General features: G+C 52.8%; 2 long non-coding RNA genes across 4 annotated transcripts; both read left to right on the forward strand.

The window, feature by feature from the left end:
- The first annotated feature begins 1,551 nt into the window (after window positions 1–1,551).
- On the forward strand, window positions 1,552–7,690 carry LOC147652033 (uncharacterized). Of its 3 annotated transcripts, none has more exons than XR_015290259.1 (3): window positions 1,552–1,658; window positions 2,427–2,527; window positions 7,527–7,690. It is a non-coding gene; the product is annotated as an uncharacterized LOC147652033 (long non-coding RNA). The 3 variants fall into 3 exon arrangements; XR_015290261.1 differs by lacking the exon at window positions 1,552–1,658 and adding an exon at window positions 1,905–1,976; XR_015290260.1 differs by lacking the exon at window positions 1,552–1,658 and adding an exon at window positions 1,905–1,968.
- Window positions 7,691–9,898: 2,208 nt separating this feature from the next.
- On the forward strand, window positions 9,899–10,832 carry LOC147652034 (uncharacterized). The gene is made up of 5 exons (XR_015290262.1): window positions 9,899–9,972; window positions 10,051–10,092; window positions 10,187–10,350; window positions 10,434–10,513; window positions 10,591–10,832. It is a non-coding gene; the product is annotated as an uncharacterized LOC147652034 (long non-coding RNA).
- The last annotated feature ends 3,192 nt before the right edge of the window (window positions 10,833–14,024 follow it).

Here is a 14,024-nt window from a genome sequence, read left to right on the forward strand (position 1 = left end):
GGACCTTGCTTTTGCACTGGTTTGTGTCCACAAAGGAAAGGCATGCAGAAGGCAGCACCATCACCCCAGCCCTGCAGTCAGGAGTCCATCAGCTTTCCCCACAGTGAACGTGGTTAAGGTCTCCTTAACCAAAGGAAAACTCAGCACCACTACAGATGTACAGAACAGCAATTTATCCACTCCGACACACTTTTCCCATTATGTGTCCAGAAGACTCCAAGTACTGACTTTACATGTCCACAAGCGTGGCCAAAGCCACACATACAGAGCAACACCAAGTTTTCAAGGTGTACCAAGAGAAACAAAGATTTAATAACATTATTTCTTAGACAACTGTTGGGGATGAAGTCAAATGTAAAGAAAAAATGGAAATGTAAAAAATCATGGATGTTAGTGCACACAGATAGAGAGTTTCTGCTTTTGAGCTCCGCAGATGTTTTTTTCTTTCCTCTTTCCCTTCTTGTGTGAGCTGCCTTTGAGTCAGTTATGTTATGTTGAGCTCTTGTGGGCACAGAGCGGTACTGCCGCTGTGCCCCGACCGGGGCCCTGCCCCGCTCCGCTGGGTGACGGGGGGGAGGCGGCAGCGGGAGCTACGGCAGTTCCGCGGCTGCCGAGCCTGGGGAGGGAGTGAGCGGGGCGGTGTCTGTAAATAGCAGGGAGGGGTGAAATAGCGTTAAGTGTGTAAAGTGACACGGCTGGGAGCAGGGACACTGCGCTAAAAGGAGCGGCGGCCGTGCAGGCCGGCGGCTAAGAATAGCAGCAGTGGCGGGCGGCAGATCAGTTTCAGCTTCACGGACGGACTGCGGGGAGAAGGACGGTGAGCAGCGGACCCGCAGCAGGCGAGGGGCGGGCACTTAGGTATTTTGCTAAGGTGTTTACCTCGGCCAGCACCTAATCGGGCAGTCCAAGTCCTCGCAGAAGAGGAACCGCTGCGAGGGAAGAGGCGCTCAGAGCCCGCAGCGAGCTGTGCACGCCTTCCCCACCGCCGCTCCCTGCTCCGCGCTGCCATCGCAGCTTTGCGAGCTGGCACCACACCCGGGCGAGTTGGCGGCTACGCCCCTCCCCGCCCCCTGCCCCGAGTGCCGCTGGGGCGCTCCGATAGAGGCTCTGCGGGGGCCTTTTAGGCGGGACCAGGGCAATAGAGAGGGCCGGAGAAGGGGATGGGAGTCTGGCGAGAGGGGCACAGGGCGACCGCGGACCCTGCGAGCACCCCTGGCTCCGCCTAACTGAGCACCTCGCGCTCCCATGGGCCGCAGCCTCAAAGCTTCCGCCAATCCCGGTGGATTGGTTCTAGGTTATGGTTCTAGGTCAGGGTTCTAGGTTATGGTTCTAGGTCATGGTTCTAGGTTAGGGTTCTAGGTTATGGTTCTAGGTCAGGGTTCTAGGTCATGTTCTAGGTTATGGTTCTAGGTTATGGTTCTAGGTCAGGGTTCTAGGTTATGGTTCTAGGTCAGGGTTCTAGGTCAGGGTTCTAGGTCAGGGTTCTAGGTCAGGGTTCTAGGTGGCCAATCACAGCCGCCCTTTGAATCCAGGCGCGGTCCCGCCAAGCTCAGCCCGCTCAGTCGTGGCCCGTTCCCGCTCCCCCGTTTTGCTGGGGTGCCGCTCCGGCCGCTGTCGCTTTGGGAGCCGGCGGAGCCGAGCTGCCGCAGCCCCAAGAGGTGCTGTTGGGTCCCGGGAAGGGTGGGCGGGGGCTCCCCGTTCAGGTCCCGGCCGTAACTTCGCCCAAAGAAACGGGGAGAAGGGGGGGAGCGGGCGGGATCGCGGGAGCGGGGCCTGAGGGGACAGCGGGGGGTCGCGAAGGCGAGCGCGGCGGGAACGGGCGGGCTGGGATTGGCGGGCCCGGCGCTGCCTCGGGCTGTGATTGGCTGGGCTGGCCGGTGTGGGCTATAAATAGCGTGAGCTGGAGGGGTGCGGGCCTTAGTTCGGCGGCGCGGCGGCGAGCGGCGGAGAGGCGGGCGGTGGCGGGAGGTGCGCGGGTGTGATCCAGGGAGCGCCGGTGCTCCAGGACGGGCAATGGAAATACTGAGGCTGGAGCTGGATAAATGCCATGGGGGAAGGGGATGGAGCTGCAGCTCAGGGCCTGCAGGAGGTGCCTGGGGGATTTGCAGCCCCTGTCTGCTGGTACCAAGGAGAGTCTGAGGGTCTGGGGGCTGGGAGGGCTCCAGGGCCTGAGAACCAGCCCAAGGGCACCTTTTGGGATGGGCTAGCAGGGGCCCAATGGCTATTCCCAGCCCCTGGTAATGCCTGGGGGGGGTGAGGGGGGGCCTTTGGGCAAGTGCTGGGCTGAGACCCAGGGGGAGGGGGAAGGTACCTGTTGGGCTAGAGGCCTCAAGTGTCCCCAAAGTTGGGCTCCCATTAGGGTGGGTAGGACAGTATCTAGAGACATTGAAGTGATAGTAATAACTGACTTGTGGCCTTATCAACAGCCCTGGGTTGCAGTGAGAAGCGGGAGCAACTTTCAGCCACCAGAAGTGGGAAGCTGAGGAGCAGGAACTCAGGAAGCAGAGCTGGAGCAGACAGAAACATGGTAGGGTTTAGGGTAAAACTGTTGTGGGGCTGGGATAAGGAATATGGAGCTGGGATGCGAACTGCGTGGCTGGAGCTGAAATCAGTGTAAGGGCGGGGATAGGGCCTTGCAGAGCTGTTCCTCCAGTAAGGATGGTCAGGTTGGGGCTGGAATGTGAGTTCAAGAGCTAAGCTCAAACCACAGGGAGCTAGAGCTAAAACAGAGATCCTGCCTGGAGAGCCAGAAAGCAGCATGATGTGGCACTGCTGGGAAGATGAGGAGGCAGAAGGATAGCACAAGAGCTGGCAGTCAAATAAAGCTTGTGGGACTGAAGCTGAAGTCACTGGGGCTGGGATGGGGACTGCTGCAAACACTGTTCTGAGGGCATAGTGACTGTACATGTGGGAAGCAAGCATAGAATGGTACACAATGGGGCAGGCTGTAAATACAGTAAAGATTGCTTTGGGGTTGGGATGGGGTTGGAGTGGCATTTCTCAGCCTTAAGGTGAAACCTCAGAGCTGGAACCAAGAACAAAGACCCTTTGTCTCAACCTGGAGCAGCTTCACCTAGCAGAGCGGAGGGAAAAGGAAGTGGATGTGGAGCTGGAAGAAGAGAGCTTGCAGTGAAATAAAGCTCGTGGGCCAAGAGCTGAAATCACTGGGGCAGGGAAGGGATCACTAGGGCTGGAGCTATAATCACTGGGGCTGGGATAGAGACTGATAGTGGTATTGACACGGCTGGGTGAGATAACTGTGGTAGCATTCATATGCTGAAATCACTGTAGGTCAGTAATATTGATGTTGGGGCAGGGTCAAAGGGCTGAGGTCAAGTGCAAAAGGTCAGGGGTCAATGGTTAAATTGGAAAGTCAGGGATTCAAACTTCAAGGGTCACATGTGAATGGTCAGTGTTCAAAGATCAAGAGTAAAGGGTCCCAGGTGCAATGTTATGGGTTAATTTTCCAAGGTTATGTGGTTCAAGGTCAATTATCAGGGAATCAAACTTCAGAGAGCTAAAGTCAAGAGTCAAAGGTCAAAATTCAGAGGTTAAGAGTAAAAGGTCAATGGGAGGTTGCCAGGGATTTGCAGGGAAGAGGAGTATTTATAAACTTTATCCATATTTCCCTGTAATTCTGGGTGTTTGGATTTCATTTGTGCTCGTCAGGATAAGCCATAAACAAGCCCCTGAACTCTGCATCCATGCGTCAAGCACTTCCACAGAAAGGCAAGTCAGCAGTGATTCTAGAGGAAAAATTAGAGGTGATGGCTTATGATCCATGGGGAATTACATTGGGAATTGTGAAACTCAAACACATGGAATTGTGGAGGTGGAATTCCATTTTCAGCCTTGGGCACCAGGAGGAGGAGAAGTGTCCTGATCCATAGCAAGGAAAGCCTGGTGCCCCAGTGTGTCAGGTGCAGACAATGTCCTGTCCAGGGAATGAGCGACAAGTTCCTTCTGCCCCTCCCCTCACCCGTAGGATGGCAACAGCACAAACTGAATTGTGAGGTTGATGAGCTCTCAGAGCAGCCCCAGGTGTGAGCAGTTATGGTAAAGAATGGGTGGGTCCTGCCCGGGGCTATTTTAGGGGGAGGGTTTCTGTCACTTCGCTTGAGCATGGAGTGTGGAGCAGTTGGAGCAGAGGGATTTTTGGTGAGCTCCTGGGGGATATTTCATGGAGTAGTACTGGGAGTGTCTCATAGGATCTGGGAGAACAGCTGGATACACCTGGACATGGAGCATTGTTTAAAGCAGCATCTGAGCCAAGTAAGCCTGTGTGGGTTCGCAGGGATTTGCAAAAGGGATTTTCCCTTTTGATTTCATTTTGCCGTTTGCTCCCCAATTCCCCCCGGAAGAAATGGGTATTATGAGGACAAAAGGGGGGCATAAATTGAGGGAAGAAACTCCTGTTATTATCTATTTTTACACTGGGGGGGAGTCCACCTATGATTTTAAGGGTGCTGATTGGAGAAAAACCTGCCTTTTCCAGGGTGTTAGGGGTATCAGTGAACAGTGAATCCCCATGTTCCATTTTAAATGGAAGGGGGGAAATATTGTTGCTATTTTATGGGTTTGACTTGAGGGGAACCCCCCACTTTCCATCATCCTGAGGTTTAAATTGAGAAGGAAGCCTTATAGTCACTACTTTTTAAGGGTCTGATTGAGTGTTCCCCTTTTCCTATCATTTGAGAGATTTCAATCAAGGGAAAAACAACTTTTTACTTTTAGGGGATTAAATTGAAGGGGGGGAGCACTCATTTATTTGCCATCGTATTGGTTTAAGAAGGCACGAACACCCCCCCACTGCCTCAGTTTCCGGGGTTCAATTGACAGAAACACCGGCTTTTCCAGCATTAGGCGGGGTCACATGGAGCCGTGGCGCTGCTTTTGAGAGCGATTCTGACCCCTTACAGCCCTGCACGGCAGCGCTTCTGGCATTCCCTGGGGAATTTGGCGGCTGGGCAGCCCCCGAGGAGTGACAGAGCCGTGCTGAGGCCGGGCGGGCAGGCGGGAGCCGCGGCGCGGAGCTGTGTCTGTCCCGGCTGCTCTGTCCGCTCCGGGCGCGGGGCTCGGGCACCGCCGGGGCCCCTTCGGGCCGGTCCCGGTGCCGCTGGGCGGGCCGGGCTCTCCCGGGGCCGGAGCTGCCCCCGCCCGCCGGAGGAGCCGCTTTCCGGCCGGGAGCGCGGGGCCGCCCCCGGGTGCCGAGTGCCGCCGCTGCCGGGGCTCGCGTGGCTCCCCCGGTCCCCCCGCAGCTGGAGCGGCGCCAGCCCGGGAGCGAGTCCCGGCGGGGGCGCTGGGGGACACTTGTGGCTTGTCAGCTTCAGAGTGCGCTGGCAAAAGCCGCTGGGAGGAGGGGAGGGGGAAAAGCCCGACCTGCCGGGCTTTTTGTCTCGGGGCTTTGTCGATATTGCTCTTTAGCCGAGCTGCGCCTTTAAATAACGATGTGGTGCCTTCTAGAAACTGTGTCCAATACCTTTTGTACCCTCGCAGGAGGGCTTCGAGCTCAGGTTTTTCCATTGCCGAGTTAACTGCAGGTCCGAGCTGGCAGCGTCCCGTGCATCTGGGGTGTGTGAATCTGTTTGTGATGTTCATTTCCCCTGGATGCAGAGCTGGGCTTTTCGGGCAGACTGTATTTCTCAAGCCTCGGGGTTTATTTAAGCCTTGCACGCGATTTTCTGGAGACGCGGGCCGAGTGAGAACTTTGTCTTGGTGCTGTACTGGGGAATGGAATGCAGGGGGTCCCCGCAATATCCCCGTGGAAGCTGGAATGTCCGAGGGAATGGATGTGACAATTCTCGGGGCTGAACCTGGCTCCCAGCGCTCTGCAGCGTAGGATGCGAGAGAGCAGGGCCGGGGGACAGCAGGGTAGGGATAGCGAGGTGCTTCGTGCTCTGGGTTTGGTGTTGATGTTTCCAGAGCCAGAGCAGGTTGATTTGGTTCAGGTGCACTGGAACAGGATCCAAACCTTGGAAAGGTCTGAGACCAATTGGGAGGAAATGTTTTAAAATGAATGTGTTTCTTGATAGAAATCAGGTTTCAGTTAGTTTTTTAATAGATTTTAAAGGAAATTTTTTTTTGAGGAAAAGTGAAAAAAATGTTTATTTCAATAAGTAGGGCGTAGGAAGAAGAATGAATAACGTTAGATAGTTTATTTGTTGTGGAGTAGAGATCAGGAGATTTAGAAGGTTTTGTGGTTTTTATTCACGTGTGTTTGGGATGTGGCGTGGGTCTTTTTGAGCCGTGGGGTGTTTTGGTGGTAGCTTGGGTTTTGGGATTGGAGTCAAGTTGAACAGTTTTAGAAGAAGTTACTATGGTTTTGGCAATTATTTTGTATTCACTAATCAATGATGTCAGGAAAATTAATCCACAAACACCAGAGGTTTATGTCCAAAAAGGAGACGGAGGAGTCCTTTTACTTTATTCAAATAAAGGGAGAGGCCATGGGGCATTCCCCTGGGGTTTCTCAAATTTTTTGAGGGCACAGCCTCCTTTTTTATCCTAATTCCCTGCCGCTTGTCCCTTCTCCCTTTCCCCATAGGCTGAGGTACTTGACAGGTACAGACTGCCCAGAACGCCTGACACCTGGGGTACCTTTTCCCCCTCCACCCCCAATGCATAATCCCTTCTTAACTTTTATGGAACTCCTAGTGTTCTTTCAGTGCCTCTTTGATCTTCTACTGGAATTCATCCCATTGTTTCTGTCGTCTGTCACTGATAGCTACATCTTATCAACTGACCCACAGCTTGTTTGTAAAGACAAGCTCATCATTCCTTTCAGTGTGATGTGTGGAGTTCAATAGGGTTGCTTTTTATTTATGTTTAACTTTGCTGATGTGATAAGAACTGTTAGTGAAAGAGCATAGCATCTGTTTTTGCTGGTGGTTGTATGGCGTGGCTTTTGTTTGTGTTACCTGTTTTGGGGTTTTTTTTGTTAGTGAGATTAAACTTTATTTTGGGGTTAATTTGTGATTATTTTAAAGATTTTAGTGCAATTTAGGTTTTTGATTTGGGGGTGCTGTGATGAGACTGCTTTATTTGTTTTATGTGGTATTGGTGGTGTGGATAGAGGGAATACTTGTTTTTAAAATTTATTTTAGTATTGTTAGTTGAAGTGTTAGGATGCATTGTGTTTCAGTGTTGAATCTTTTTGAGGCGGTTTGGATTTTTTCTAGGTTAAGATTTTTTTCCCTTGGCTGGTGGAGGTATTGTGACTTTATTGATCATATGGGTGAGAATTTGATGCTGTTTGTTTTTTGGTTATTTTTTTTTTTAGGAATTAGATTTTTGCAGTAGACCTGGAAGAATTCACTTTATTTCAAAGCATACTAGTTTAATCACATAAAGGTTCCCATATTAACTCGTAATATTAGATTCTTTTTCTCATTTAGGTTTTCCAGAATTTACTGTTGATTTAGCAATCAAGCAGGGATGGCACTTCGTTCTTGAAAAGATGGCTATGGAAAAACCTGTGTCTAACAACAAGTACCTGACAGAGGGCAATGATTTTGCTGTTATTACAGGGCCAAATACGAGTGGCAAATCAACTTTGGCATGGAACTGCTGGAGGAGAGGAGTTTCTGGTGGGCTCCCAGTGGCATCTGATGGAGTGACGGTGAGAGCATCTCATAGGGTCTGGGGGAGCACGTGGATGCACCTGGACGTGGAGCACTGCATAAAGGAGGTGGTGAGGGACAAAGCTTTCTGCCAGGAAGCAGCACCTGAACAGCTGAGCCAGTGTGGATTTGCAGGGGTGATCTTTCTCCTTTTCCCTTTTGATTTCATCTTGGCAGTCCTTCCTCAGTGCCCTCAATCTGTCACAAGAATTCCAAAAATAAAACGGCTGAGTGAACAGTGAAAAGAAGGGGTATAGGTAAGGTGGAGTTCAGGTGTACCCCACCCCGAACCCTAAACAGCAGCCCTAACAGCGCTCCCATTTCCTTGAGACAGCTGCAGGCAGGAACCCTAAAGCAGCAGAGTGCCAGAACCCCCGAGAGGTGCAGGCAGTTCCCTGGTGCTAGGGCCAGCCAGGAAGAGATAGTGGGGGGACGATCCGCAGGGTTGGGGAAACAGGGGGTTTCCCGCCCCGCCCCACCCTGGGCTCTCTGTCCCTCCGCAGCCGGGGATTGCTCCCACCCCTCCTCGAGGCGGCGGTTGGTAAGGCTTCGTGCCTGGCCTCCGCAAAGAGTTCGGCTCTGTCAGCCTCTGCCCTGTCTCAGGGCCAAACTTAGGTAGGGTAGGGAGCAACTGTGGATTGCCTGGTCCGGGCTAAGGGACATCTCTTGGGGCCTATGGATAAGGAGCATCCCCGGTTGCAAGCGTAGGGTTGTAAGTTTGTAGGGTTCAGCGGGGCAGCTTGGCAGTGACACGGAGAGGCTGAGGGAGGGCTTCAGAGGTCAAGGGCTCGAGGGCTGGAGACAAACAGAGAAAATAAAAGGGGTATAGGTTGGGATATAAGGTAGAGTACAGGACTATTCAAACCCTAAACAGTAGCCCTAACAGCGCTCCCGTTTCCTTGAGACAGCTGCAGGCAGGAACCCTAAAGCAGCAGAGTGCCAGAACCCCCGAGAGGTGCAGGCAGTTCCCTGGTGCTAGGGCCAGCCAGGAAGCGATAGTGAGTGCTCGGGCCTACTGCTGTCATATAAGCTGGGGTTTCTATCCTTGGGGTATCCTGGGCTCCCTGTCCCTCACTGACTGGAGAGTCTTCCTCCCCTCCTTGAGGTGGTGGTCATTTTGCTGTCAGCCAATACTGCTGTGAAGCAAGCCTCTGCCTCCCTGTGGGGTGAAGTGTGCAGCCCATGAACCTGGGCATTCTCTAGAGAAGGTAAGTGCTGGGTTTTCACAGATGTGGCACTAAGCTCCTGCATTGATATTTGGTCTTCTTGGTTGTAGCTGACCAGGAGACGACATCCTGGCAATGGCAGGAGCTTCCCAGATGGCGAGGAGGCCTTCCTTCACACCCCATGTGGATCCACCCCACCAAGCATCCGAGAGCTGAGTCGAAGGCTACGACCCGCAGAGGGGATGAAAGCGGGGTGCCGGGTCGGGGCTCGTGACCTGGGATTTTTGAGTCAGCTTTGGGGACGGGGAGGTCCAGGCTGTGGCCCCTTAGGCCGCACAGTGGGAGAGCCTCACTTTTGTTCACAGTGCTGAGGTGTGCAGGACAGAGCAGCCTCGGGGCGCGTCGTGTCACTCGTCCGTCGTGCCTTCTGTGTCTTTTGTGCCTCTTGTGTTGTACGTGCCTTGCCCTATCTCTTCTGGGGGCTTACCAGAAACCCCAGCATCACTTATAGCATCTCCAATCTCTGGGCTCCTCGGCTCGGCTGCTCTCAGAGGCCTTGGAATCGCGTCTCTTTTGAAAAGCATCCGATCGGATGTCTTTTAGATGTTTTCTTCCGAGCTGTGTCAACAGCCGTGCGCCGCGAGGATCCATTGTTGCGGCTTAGGACTTGAAGAAACGCAAAGATAGGTAGGGGACTGCGGCCCTCAGGTTCTTGAGCATCTGTCTTGGCAGTTCCTGGAGTTAATTGTTCCATCAGCATCTTCTTCCTCCCGGGTTCTGTGAGCTTCATCAGCTCGCCTTCATTCTCACCCGGCTCATCTCGTTCCGCATTCTCTCAGTCCTTGCGGCTGTCCTTGTGGCCCAGAGTTTTGTCTCCCCATTGTGTCCCCTCGTCGGGTGTCTGGTGTGTCACGGGTGTCTGGGTGTAGTTGTCCCGGAGCTGCTCTGCCCTGCTGCCCAGCCTGGCTGTAGGTGTAAAAGGCCAAGTCCCAGGCCCCCGTAATTTGAAATCTGTGATGTAGGGTGTAGTTGGGGTCTAGAACATATTCCTAGATCAACACAAGATGTCCGGAGCTGTGAAGTTACCCTGCAGCACTTTGACTTTTGTCTCAGCTCTCTTTCAGATGCGGATGGATGAAATCGGTGGCAGAGCGCCCCATCCAGGGTAAGGGGGTTCCCCCGAGAAGGTAGGTCAGTGTTTGTCTTTGCAGGGCAACTGGAACCGGTCCCTGTGTTACAGGTCTCCTCTTTGTCTTTATTTTTAGGAAATAGAGCCGGCTAGCAGCAGTCAAGGTGAAGCGGGCAAGGTGAGCGTTGACTGGTGGAGGGAGGCTGTTGTTATCGCTGGGCTCTCAGTTTCTGGTGCGACGCCAAGCGTCCCTTCTTGTTTGCGTGCTTTAGGCGGTCCAGTCGCGTTTCGTCGAGACCCCGTCGCCAGCCGGCCGGCACGCCTGCTTCGCCGCTCCCGTGAGCCCTGCGGAAGCGTCACAGGGACCGCGTGACGGAGCCTTTTCCACGTAAAGGGGCTGTGTGGCTGGCCTTCAGGAAGGGGCCGAGGGCTTCCCGTGAGTTGGGGATGTCGGGGGGAGGAGCGAGGGCCTGTTCAAGTCTCAGCAATGCCACATCACTTTTTCTTCTCTGAACTCAGGCGCGCCCTGTGCTGATGGCGTCCGGCACCCGGCATGTCCGTAGCATGTGGCCTCAGGACACAGCCATTCATAGGAGACCGTGAATAGCGGAATTGTCGGGTTTTGGCTGACGCCCTACAAAGATCAGCTGCTGATTTTCTGTTTTATTTATTGTAGCTGACCTGGAGATGATATCCTGGAGATGGCAGGAACTTTCTGGATGGCGAGGCGGCCTTCCTTGGCGCTCCGTGTGGATCCTCCCCAGCGGGCATTCGAGAGCATAGTCGATGACTGAGATCCGCAGAGTGGATGAAAGTTGGGACTAGTCGGGACTCGTGACCTGGAATATTTGAGTCAGCTTTGGGGACGGGGAGGTCCAGGCTGTGGCCCCTTAGGCCGCACGGTGGGAGAGCCTCACTTTTGTTCACAGTGCTGAGGTGTGCAGGACAGAGCAGCCTCGGGGTGCGTCGTTTCACTTGTCCATTGTGCCTTCTGTGTCTTTTGTGCCTCTCGTATTGTATGTGCCTTCCCTTATCCCTTCTGGGGGCTTACCAGAAACCCTGACGCCGTTCTTAGCATCTCCAATCTCTGGGCTCCTCGGCTCGGCTGCTCTCAGAGGCCTTGGAATCGCGTCTCTTTTGAAAAGCATCCGATCGGATGTCTTTTAGACGTCTTCTTCCGAGCTGTGTCAACAGCCGTGCGCCGCGAGGATCCATTGTTGCGGCTTAGGACTTGAAGAAACGCAAAGATAGGTAGGGGACTGCGGCCCTCAGGTTCTTGAGCATCTGTCTTGGCAGTTCCTGGAGTTAATTGTTCCATCAGCATCTTCTTCCTCCCGGGTTCTGTGAGCTTCATCAGCTCGCCTTCATTCTCACCCGGCTCATCTCGTTCCGCATTCTCTCAGTCCTTGTGGCCGTCCTTGTGGCCCAGAGTTTTGTCTCCCCATTGTGTCCCCTCGTCGGGTGTCTGGTGTGTCACGGGTGTCTGGGTGTAGTTGTCCCGGAGCTGCTCTGCCCTGCTGCCCAGCCTGGCTGTAGGTGTACAAGGCCAAGTCCAAGGCCCCTGTAATTTGAAATTTGTGATGTAGGGTGTAGTTGGGGTCTAGAACATATTCCTAGATCAACACAAGATGTCCGGAGCTGTGAAGTTACCCTGCAGCACTTTGACTTTTGTCTCAGCTCTCTTTCAGATGCGGACGGATGAAATCGGTGGCAGAGCGCCCCATCCAGGGTAAGGGGGTTCCCCCGAGAAGGTAAGTCAGTGTTTGTCTTTGCAGGGCAACTGGAACCGGTCCCTGTGTTACAGGTTTCCTCTTTGTCTTTATTTTTAGGAAATAGAGCCAGCTAGCAGCAGTCAAGGTGAAGTGGGCAAGGTGAGCGTTGACCGGTGGAGGGAGGCTGTTGTTATCGCTGGGCTCTCAGTTTCAGGTGCGACGCCAAGCGTCCCTCCTTGTTTGCGTGCTTTAGGCGGTCCAGTCGCGTTTCGTCGAGACCCCGTCGCCAGCCGGCCGGCACGCCTGCTTCGCCGCTCCCGTGAGCCCTGCGGAAGCGTCACAGGGACCGCGTGACGGAGCCTTTTCCACGTAAAGGGGTCGTGTGGGTGGCCTTCAGGAAGGGGCCGAGGGCTTCCCGTGAGTTGGGGATGTGGGGGGGAGGAGCGAGGGCCTGTTCAAGTCTCAGCAATGCCACATCACTTTTTCTTCTCTTAACTCAGGCGCGCCCTGTGACGACGCTGCCTGGTCCCGGCGTGGCCGTATCGTGCGGCCTCAGGACACGGCCGTTCGCAGGAGACCGTGAGTAGCGGAATTGTCGGGTTTTGGCCGACGCCCTGCACAGATCAGCTGCTGATTTTCTGTTTTATTTTTTGTAGCTGACGGAGAGACGACAGCCTGGCGATGGCAGGAACTTCCCGGATAGCCAGGCGGCCTTCCTTGGCGCTCCGTGTGGATCCTCCCCAGCGGGCATCCGAGAGCTGAGTCAAAGGCTACCACCCGCAGAGGGGATGAAAGCGGGGTGCCGGGTCGGGACTTGTGACCTGGGATATTTGAGTCAGCTTTGGGGACGGGGAGGTCCAGGCTGTGGCCCCTTAGGCCACACGGTGGGAGAGCCTCACTTTTGTTCACAGTGCTGAGGTGTGCAGGACAGAGCAGCCTCGGGGTGCATCGTTTCACTTGTCCATTGTGCCTTCTGTGTTTTTTGTGCCTCTTGTTGTTGTATGTGCCTTCCCTTATCCCTTCTGGGGGCTTACCAGAAACCCCAGCATCACTTATAGCATCTCCAATCTCTGGGCTCCTCGGCTTGGCAGCTCTCAGAGGCCTTGGAATCGCGTCTCTTTTGAAAAGCATCCGATCGGATGTCTTTTAGACCTCTTGTTCCGAGCTGTGTCAACAGCCGTGCGCCGCGAGGATCCATTGTTGCGGCTTAGGACTTGAAGAAACGCAAAGACAGGTAGGGGACTGCGGCCCTCAGGTTCTTGAGCATCTGTCTTGGCAGTTCCTGGAGTTAATTGTTCCATCAGCATCTTCTTCCTCCCGGGTTCTGTGAGCTTCATCAGCTCGCCTTCATTCTCACCCGGCTCATCTCGTTCCGCATTCTCTCAGTCCTTGCGGCCGTCCTTGTGGCCCAGAGTTTTGTCTCCCCATTGTGTCCCCTCGTCGGGTGTCTGGTGTGTCACTGGTGTCTGGGTGTAGTTGTCCCGGAGCTGCTCTGCCCTGCTGCCCAGCCTGGCTGTAGGTGTACAAGGCCAAGTCCCAGGCCCCTGTAATTTGAAATTTGTGACATAGGTTTTACTTTGGAATCTAGAGGCTTTTCCTAGATCAACACAAGATGTCTGCATCTGTGAAGTTATCCTGCAGCGCTTTGAGTTTTGTCTTAGCTTTCTAAGCATTTTATTATTTGCTGCCCAATGTGGGGTTCAGAAGAGTAAGGAAAACCCATGCTGATTATGTTGTATTGGTGCTTAATGTGTGCTGGGATAAAGGACTTTGTAATGGTGTTACTTAAGTTCATGTCTCTCAGGGTGGAGGCCTTTATGTTGTTCTAGTCTCTGAGCTTTTTGGAGGTTTTAATGCCTTTCTTGTCCCTAAGTTTATTTTCTTATCCAAAAATAACTCCAATACTGTCCCTACTACATAACTTTCACAGTAAAAGAGAACAGATTACTATAGCTGTTATGCTAAGGTCAGTAATAATGATGGATAAAAACTTTATAAAAGTACTGAAATTTGTACCAAATAGCTTTAGTTTATTGTTTCTTTGGCCTACCCTACATCCCAATCCCAGTAATATGTTTTAAAAGTGTATTAGTAATTATACCCTGTTTATTAGAAGAGGAGCAAAAAACCCCACTACACTCTTTTTACTAATAATTCATACCCCATCATAAAAGTAAAACAAAACACAAAAAGCTATATAAAACCTAACACAACCCAATCTGCTTAAAAAAACCTCAACAGCTTACTAAACTGAAAACCATTCAATGAGCCCTAAGCATTACTAAAAACAACCTAACCACATCTCTACCTTCTAATTCATAAATAATAATCAATGCTCTATAAAAATAACTTAAGATTAACATTAACATTAACAATAAAAAAAATTAAGCTACTAAAA

Source organism: Cyanistes caeruleus, chromosome 8 (genome assembly GCF_971803275.1).
Source record: "Cyanistes caeruleus chromosome 8, bCyaCae1.hap1.1, whole genome shotgun sequence".
NCBI lineage: Eukaryota > Metazoa > Chordata > Aves > Passeriformes > Paridae > Cyanistes > Cyanistes caeruleus.